The sequence below is a fragment of the Apodemus sylvaticus genome, chromosome 3 (assembly GCF_947179515.1).
Source record: "Apodemus sylvaticus chromosome 3, mApoSyl1.1, whole genome shotgun sequence".
NCBI classification, from domain to species: Eukaryota; Metazoa; Chordata; class Mammalia; order Rodentia; family Muridae; genus Apodemus; species Apodemus sylvaticus.
This window is the reverse complement of record NC_067474.1, coordinates 144,754,602-144,763,065: the sequence shown is the minus strand read 5'-3', so window position 1 is coordinate 144,763,065 and position 8,464 is coordinate 144,754,602. Positions and strand designations below refer to the sequence as shown.

At 52.2% G+C, this 8,464-nt stretch overlaps 1 non-coding gene across 1 annotated transcript; it reads right to left on the bottom strand.

Moving 5' to 3' along the window:
- Nucleotides 1–5,045: 5,045 nt before the first annotated feature.
- Nucleotides 5,046–5,174, bottom strand: LOC127681934 (small nucleolar RNA SNORA17). Its single transcript, XR_007977271.1, has one exon. It is a non-coding gene; the product is annotated as a small nucleolar RNA SNORA17 (small nucleolar RNA).
- Nucleotides 5,175–8,464: the final 3,290 nt, after the last annotated feature.

The following is an 8,464-nucleotide window of genomic DNA, read 5'->3' as shown; positions in this document are numbered from 1 at the left end:
AGCTGTTCCCTCAAGCTACAAGGGCTTCTTCATGCCACCTAGCAGGACAGTACATAGACAAGTCCAGCCAGACACACGTTGGACAGGAATGAAGAATTACACACACTGGTCTCTTGGCCCAGCACTTCCTCCATTGAAACATAAAGCTCATTTTGGCACTGATAGAGGCAAGGTCCCAGGACCCCTTTACGGTGAAAATCACCCCTGCTTCTCACCACTGTTTTCTTTGGTTGTATTTTGGGACAGGTGGTTGAGCCCAGCCTTTGGGGGCTGCTTGATCAATGCTTTGATCCTGAGATTCTAACTAGTTTGACCCTCTTAAACCAGTTGCATTGGACACAGGAGGAAACTGCAGCAGAAGGAAGCCACCCGCTCTCCTGAGAACCTCAATCCCAGCATGCCCCACTCTAGCCTGCGTTCTCCTTACTGCTCTTCCTCCCAGACCATGCTAGAGTGTAGGGCTCCAAGAATCTTCCGACTGTGCCTGTTTGGGGATCAGGGTTCAGACGCTCAGCTTGCACCCCCACTCTGTCACTGTTCTGGAAAACCAGGGGCAGTTCTTTCCCTAAGGTCACAGTCCAGTCGTGGGGGGCCGAAGGCCAGACATGTTTATCACATGGAGGATGACGGACTATACCAAGCTGCCTTGAGTCACGCCTGCCACATGAAGTGGTTTACACGAAACAAACTTCAAAGAAGGTTCTTGACTGGGTGGTGCCACAAGCTGGAAAGAGACTGGGCTAGGTCTGAGTCAGGCCCTTGGGGGGAAGCCGCCGATGGGCCACAGGCACGCGCTTCCCATCCTGCCAGACAGTTCTGTTACCTTCTTTGCATTCTTTGACATTGCAGGCTGCGCTATGGGAAACACTGTCTGCATCAGTCTGGCAAAAGGTAAAGTGTGCAAGACAAGTCTTCAAGACTGAAGCAGGCTGCCGCCTCACTTCTGCTCTCACGCTATTGGCTGGAACATAGTCACCTGATCCCAGTTGCTGCAGAGGTGCCTGGGAAGTGTAGTTCTGGTGTGTGTCCACGAAAAAGCAGCAGGAAAACAGCTGGTTCATGGCTGGAGAGATAATGCCACACCTGCACAGGTAGAATGACATCATAGAAATGCAGTGGGTTCACAGCAGAGCCCACCCCAGAGGCTATGTTCCTGCCCCTCTTCATGCCTGTAATGCTAAAGCACACAGCAAGATCGCATGGTGGAGAGTGGGACCACAGCCACAGTGTTCCCTGAGAAGGAATTAGAAGACTCAAGATGTTCCACACTCACCTAGAAGAACGATGGAAAGGGGGAGAGGATCCTGGACACCCCCTGCCTCACCTTCCACTTCTCTCTCTCTCTGGGGCCCGCTGACCAACAGCTCCCACTGAGTCACATTAACAAGTTGGGGGGATGTTGGCTCAATGGCCCCTCCTTCCGGGGTTATTTGAACTCAGCAGGAAGCTGACGATAGAAGATCACACAGATCACCAGACGTCAGATCTCTCCCATAGCACAGATGAGCACGTGGACATTCAGAAGTGGAAGGGGGACTGTGGAGAAACCCTGGTAATTAAGATCGCACACAGTCTACTATGACCAGACAGCTCCAATGAGTTCAGCCCAAAATGGAAGATTCCCTTTACTAGCAGGACTTCCCTTTTTCTGACCTTGCCTTGGAAGCCCAATTTCCCACATCCTCTACCTGGGGAAGGTCGTCCTTGGCAGACCTACAAATTCAACTTCTTCTTTCCCAATAAGCACCTGCCTAGAAAGTACCTGGGAGCCCTGGCATGCCTCTCCATATGGCACACCTGGCATGCCACCTTGAATGAGGTGATTTTACATTTACCTTGAAAACTCCTTCCCACTCTCCAAGGTCCATAGATAGCCCTGGTCTACCCCAAATAAAGTATACGTGTACAAGCCCACCCTGAGTAAAGGTATGCGCACAAGCTAAGATTGTCTGAGAGAGCTGTTTTACCAATGATCCTGAGAAAAGGATTCCTCTCCTCCCTGGCACTCACTCCAGCCACACGGAGATCCTGCAGACCCCACCCATTCCTGACTCCACTTCATCCTTCCAGCCACGTTGGCAGTTGAGGCGCCTGGGCATCCTGAGGGATCGACAAAAGGGCAGGGAACCATCGCTGGGCACCAACAAGGATACCAGAGGGGACACTCCCTCAATCTGTATAACAACAATCTGAAACTCTAATCTAGGAGAACCTTTAATGCCAGTCAGAGATGTGTGCTAAGATCTGATGTGCAGGGAGCTTATCACAGCTCCAAACTGGATGTCTACATGTTATTCCGGAAGAATAAACACCAATCCCACAGTTTGGAATGACTGTATACATGGAGAATGGTACAGGAGATCTGATTATGCAGACACAAAGGATCCCAGGGAAAATATAAATGCAAATATGTATATAACCAACGTTAGGCCAAAGTTACTGAGAGAAATGGGGTAGTTACAGTTCTGACACCATGAAAAGACACTGTGGCCAAGACAGCTTCGAAAAGCAAGCATTTCATATGGGGTTTGCTTACAACTTCAGCAGGTTAGTTCACGATCATCATGGCAGGGAGTATAACTGCAGGCAGGCAGGGCTGAGAGCTGACATCTTGATCTGAAGGCAGGAGGCAGAGGACGAGACTAGGCCTGAAGTGGGCTTTTGAAACCTCAAAGACCAACCCCAGCTTCACACCTCCTCCAGTAATGCCACACCTCCTCCAACAAGGCCACACCTGCTCCAGCAAGGCCACACCCCCTCCAGTAATGCCACACCTCCTCCAACAAGGGTACACCCCCTCCAGTAATGCCACACCTCCTCCAACAGGGCCACACCTCCTCCAGTAATGTCACACCTCCTCCAACAAGGCCACACCTCCTCCAACAAAGCCACACCTGCTCCAGAAAGGCCACACCCCCTCCAGTAATGCCACACCTCCTCCAACAAGGCCACACCTGCTCCAGCAAGGCCACACCTCCTAATCCTTGGTCAACAGTCCACCAACTGGAAACCAAGTATTCAAATATAAGCCTATAAAGTCATTCTCATTCAAACCACCAAAGAGGCTAGGTGGATTTTCTTTTTCTTTTCTTTTTGTTTTTAAACGTTTTGTCTTTGTGTGTGTATGTGTGAATTTCACATCATGTACCCCAATTCCACTCATCTCCCCTCCCCTTGGGCCCACCCTCCACCTTTGCAACCTCCCCCATAACAGAGAAAGAAAATCTCATTGTGAAAGCTGTAGTGTGTCACAGTGTGTCCACAGTATACCCTTTGTCCACACTTCTTTGCTTGCAAATGTTCAATGAAAGGACTCCTTGGACTCCTCTCACATATCCTGCTGTTGCCCTGGGTCATGGAGATCCTGTGGTTTTGGATCTGTAGGTCCGGGCCCTTAATGTGCTCCAGCAGTTCACAAATGGTGTAGATGTTGGGGTGGATCTGGATTAAACTCAAAGCCCTGGATCTGGGCCTGTGAGGATCTGAGCAGGGCTCACTCTCCCCGGAGCTGATGAAGGACATAGCCAGTTCTCCTACTCTCACGACCCCAGGGCCAGATCTCCTGCCTGCTGTAGGTGGCAAGGGGTGAGGGGATCTTTCCCTCACCCATTCAGCCCCGAGGCAGACAACCTGTGGGGTCAAGCTATCACACACTCATCCCTGTGGGCCAGCTCACCCAAGTTATCAGGGTCAGCAAGTAAGGACAGCTCTGCTGCGCTCTCGACCCCATGGGGCCCATTCTCCTGCCTGCCACCAGTGGTGAGGGCAAAAGGGAGAGGAGGGGATTTCTCCCTTCCCATGTCACAGCAGACAAGAGCCAGCTCTCCCATACTTATGCCTTCGGGGCTGGCTTGCCCACTACCTCCGCATTCAGGGCCAGCTCTGCTGTGCTGCTCAGGTGAGGGGCAGGGCCTGCTGTCCCACGTGCTGCAACTGCCTAGGGGGCAGGACAGCTCTCCTGCTCTCATAAAACCGCAAGACCAGGTCTCCTACCTGCCACAGGTGGTGAGGGAGAAGGAGGAAGAAGAAGGGTCTCCACCTTGTCTCCACCACATGATAGGGGCAGCTCACCCACACTGATAACGTTGGGGTAGTCTCACCTACAATTCATGCAGTGTGTGTGTGTATGTGTATGTGTGTGTGTGCGTGTGTGTACTGCAACTGGCTAGGGGCAGGGGCAGCTCTCTCGCTTTCATACCCCAGGGCCAGCTCTCTCACAATGCCCAGGTGAGGGGCAGGGCAAGTTCTGGACAGTCCTTAGACACCAATTTGTCGGTGGGTAGCAGCCCAGACCAGAAACATCTGCCTGGCCTTTTGGTGGTAGCAGACCCCTGCTGCTGCAGGGCCACAGACCCAGACATGGTCCCTGGTGGCAGCACAGGCCAGGTCCTAGGTGGCAGCAGAGGCTCCTGACATCAGGCTGTCCCTCACTACCTGCTTGGGTCTCCAGTTCTGCCTCTTTTCATTGTGCGCACGTCCTTCTGATTCTTTCTCTCTCTTCCATTTCTCCACCACTCACTTGCTCCCCTTCATGGCGTCTGGGGTCTCTTAGAAGTAGTCTCAGGAAGCTGGGCGGTGGTGGCACATGCCTTTAATCCCAGCACTTGGGAGGCAGAGACAGGCAGATTTCTGAGTTCAAGGCCAGCCTGGTCTACAGAGTGAGTTCCAGGACAGCCAGGGCTACACAGAGAAACCCTGTGGGTGGAGGGGGGAGTGGTCTCAGGAGTGCTATGGCCCTGGGACATCAGGCATGGTTTCCCCCAACCGTGAGTCTGCACTGTGCCAGACTGATGGTCATCCCAGGCTAGCTCCATCTGGGGGTTCCATAGCTCCAGTCTGGTGGTTGTCTCTGGCTTGCTCCTTGTCTGGCCTGCCTAAGTGGTCTTTTGGGAGGGTCATTTGTCTTGGGCTCACTCCCTCCCGCCCAGGGCCTGCAGTCCCAGGCAGGCTTCTTCTAACTTCCTGATTGCCCCTCATCCTGGGAGCTCGTCTGGTCCTGCCTGGCACCAGACTGGTGGTCATCTCAGGCTTGCTTTCTTCAGGGAAATGTTAGGCTACGGATCATTCAGATGTTTACAGGTCTGAACACTGAGCATAGACATCATCTCTCTCCTCTCTGCCACCTGCTGATACACGTGACACAGCAGCCACACCTGCAGTGCCTCCGGGGCAGGCTCTTTTCCCTGTTATCTGTTTGCTCTCTCTTTAACCATACCTGCAGTTTTCTTTTCTAAGAAGAAAGAAAATAGCCTTATGATGAGCTCCTTTTACTGTGTTGTTCACAGGACGCAGGTGTTTGCTAGGGATGCGCCATTTTGAAAATCTCCATTTTGGTTGAACTGTGACACTTCTGGTCATCTCAGTAATTTGGTTTCCAGAATTACAGAAACACCTTGTTTTCCCGTCCCGCCCACCACAGGAATGACAAATGAGGAGGAGTCCTCGTGGACCATCTGACATCCTGTAACTGTGTACTCACTGGTCATCCCCAATGTCAGAAAACCGTGAGAAAAAAACAAGGGGGGAAACCTCTCCAATCTATTCCCCCACCTCCCTCCTCTGAACTCCTTCAGAAGAGACCCCCTATACCACCAAATGGGCCTGATTGTTCCTCAGAGCGCCCAATTACTGCTGTCGGCCTGTCAGCTAACAGCATTAATCTCTTCTAATTGATGTCTTATATAAAAAAGGAAACCTGTCACAATGTCCTTCTCAAACCCCAAGCCCCCAAACCTTCACAATTATGAAGCCCCCCTCCATCTTAACCTTTTGGAGAGCCCTTTCTGGGTGCCTCCCCGTGACTCCTTCGTGATTCAATTCTAGAGAAGAGACCCGGGATCCTACCCAAGACGTGTGCCCAGCCAGCACAGCTTCCAGAAAGCAGAAATCCATTTAAAATGCAGGCATTCGCATGTTCGCCCACAGCATTTGCCTGCAGTGTAATCGGCCTGTGTGTCGACGATGCCGCGCCTGTGGGCTGCTCTGCTGACAGGTGAGGACAAGTCACACAGGTAGAAGAGAGAACACTGAGCCCAGTGACCCACTACCCCCTTTCTCCGAGTGCTCTCGGGCCTGAGACCCAGGCGCATCTTCCTTCCCGCCGCCCCCCAACTGCTGCTGTTCACCTGGAGGGTCCGGCAGGAGCCAGCAGCTCTCAGATGCAGCCTGTGCTGCCGCTCAGAGAGAGCCCTGCTGGGGCGCCCTGCTCGATCTCTCTGTGGGCTCCTTTTGACAACCAGTGCATAGCGTGCTTCAGACATGAGCTCAACCCTGAAGAACAAGGAGAACTGCAGGAGACGTTCCAGGCAGGGGATGAAGAGAGCGCAGCTGAGCTCAGGAGGCAGAGCTGAGAGAGGTCGGAGAAGCTGGAGAGGAGAAGGAAGAAGAGGAAGGTGAGGTCAGAGGTGACAGGAAAGGTCAGGGAATAAGAAGAAGCTCTCGGGTAACAGACCTGGCAAGGACTCTTGGCTCCCTCATTTTGTCTATCTGACGGTTGAAACAATGGCCCCCAACATTAGAATACCCCCCCTCCGGAACCTCATGTGTGAAGAAGATAAAATCTAAAGCCCGGTGAGGCAAAGAGGAACGAGATTGTAGTTTGTCTGACCAGCTTGAAGGAGAGGGGGCCACTTGTAGAAGAGCAACGTGTCACAGATGGGCAGGGACACTTCTCAACCTGGTTTAGCCTGCGCCTCATACCAGGCTGCCAAAGATAGACTATGGGGGTGGGGCGGTGGGGAAATGTGGCCATATTGAATAAATCTCTTTGTTTGTTTGTTTGTTTTTTTACTGTTAATTTGACTGTTTTAATTAGCTTATCCAGGAGAGGTGGCTGTACCAGGTTGGTTGAGGGGATTAGGACACAGACTGTGACCCTAAGTCTAGTAAGACCTGGAGGTAGCACACCCAGGTATCATGCTTATGAAAGTCAGTCTATCTGGGCATCGTGTGTGTGTGTGTGTGTGTGTGTGTGTGTCTGTGTGTGTCTGTGTGTGTCTGTGTGTGTCTGTGTGTCTGTGTGTATGCCTTTATATCCCCCTGCCACTCGTGTGCATGCATGCACATGTACACATACACACATATACATGTGTGTGTAAGCTCATGCTTGCCCACACAAATGTGCACATGCAAACAAACACATACTACATACACAACCACTGCATGCACATGAGAAGAAAGATGAAGTATCAGATTCAAAATTAAACAAGCAAATTAATATTTACTTAAACTGAGCAGCCAAGCCATAATAAACTGTGTATTTTTAAAAGCCAACAATTGCCAGCAGCGGTGTGGAACTGAGGCGAATCCCACTGCACCCTGACGTCTTCTGGCTTCATTCCCTAAGCTCTTTGGGCCATATCCCCCCACCGACCCCCCCCCCCGTCCCCCCCACCACACCGCCTCAACTTTCTCAGAAGAATAGACAACAGGGCCAGGCTCTCCTCCAGACAGCTCATCAGAACCAGTGTCTGTCATCCATCCTTCCAAGTGTCTTTCACCTTCAGAATGTGTTGCAGATGACGTCATGGGAACTTTCTGAGCTGCTGTCAAGTTTGGGAAATGCTCTGTCAAGGCTCCTTTATGTGTGCGCGGTGAGATCTGAGGGCGCAGCAGGTTTTCTTTGCTCTTTCTAATCCTCATTAATCTTATGAGTCGACAAACGCTCATTAGCTGTAGCACTTGGGGCCCCGGAAGGGGCTTTGGAGAGCCACAGCCCTCTATCATAGGCTTTTTTAGGCTTTGGGAAAGTCACCTGCATCTGGAAGGTTCTCACGGGATGGGGAGTTAGGCTGCACTGGGGCTGTTGCAGGGCAGAGGAGTGCGGGTTATGGGAGTCACAGGGAGGCCCCCCGGAGTGCATAGCAGGGAGACACTGTGACAGGTGGCCAGGGACTCTGTGGCTTGTGCAGACCTGGGAGAAGAAAGGAGGCAGTCCTGAGGGACTAAGGTCAGGCTTGCTGCCTTCTGGCTTTCTTTCTCCATGTTCTTTGGGCTGGGCTCACGCCCTGTCTCTACCTGCTACCCTCACACGGAGCTGAAGCCTCAACCCACCAGAAGCAGTCACCCACCCAGAGCTGACAGTCACACTGGGCCACCTACCTCAGCTTTCAGCGGGAACAGAACTGAGAAGAACAGGCTGATCTCTCCGTGGGATCATCTTAGACAACCTGTCCAGGCGGTGGCACTTCTCACAGTGAGCTGGGCTCCCCCACACCCGTCATTATTCAAGGTGATACCCCACAGAACTGCCCATAGGCCAATCATGCAGAGGTGTTACTCAATGAAGATTCCATTCCTGCTTCCCAGATACACTCAGGTTTGTGCCAGACAAAGACCAACCAGCTCAAACGTGAAGGCTCTGGCAGGAAGGTGCCCTGCTGGGCCAAGGGGATCTCAAGAATAACACACACCCTCCTTAAAGGAAGCCAGTCTCCAAGGCCAGGGCTCTCTGCAAGATGAACCC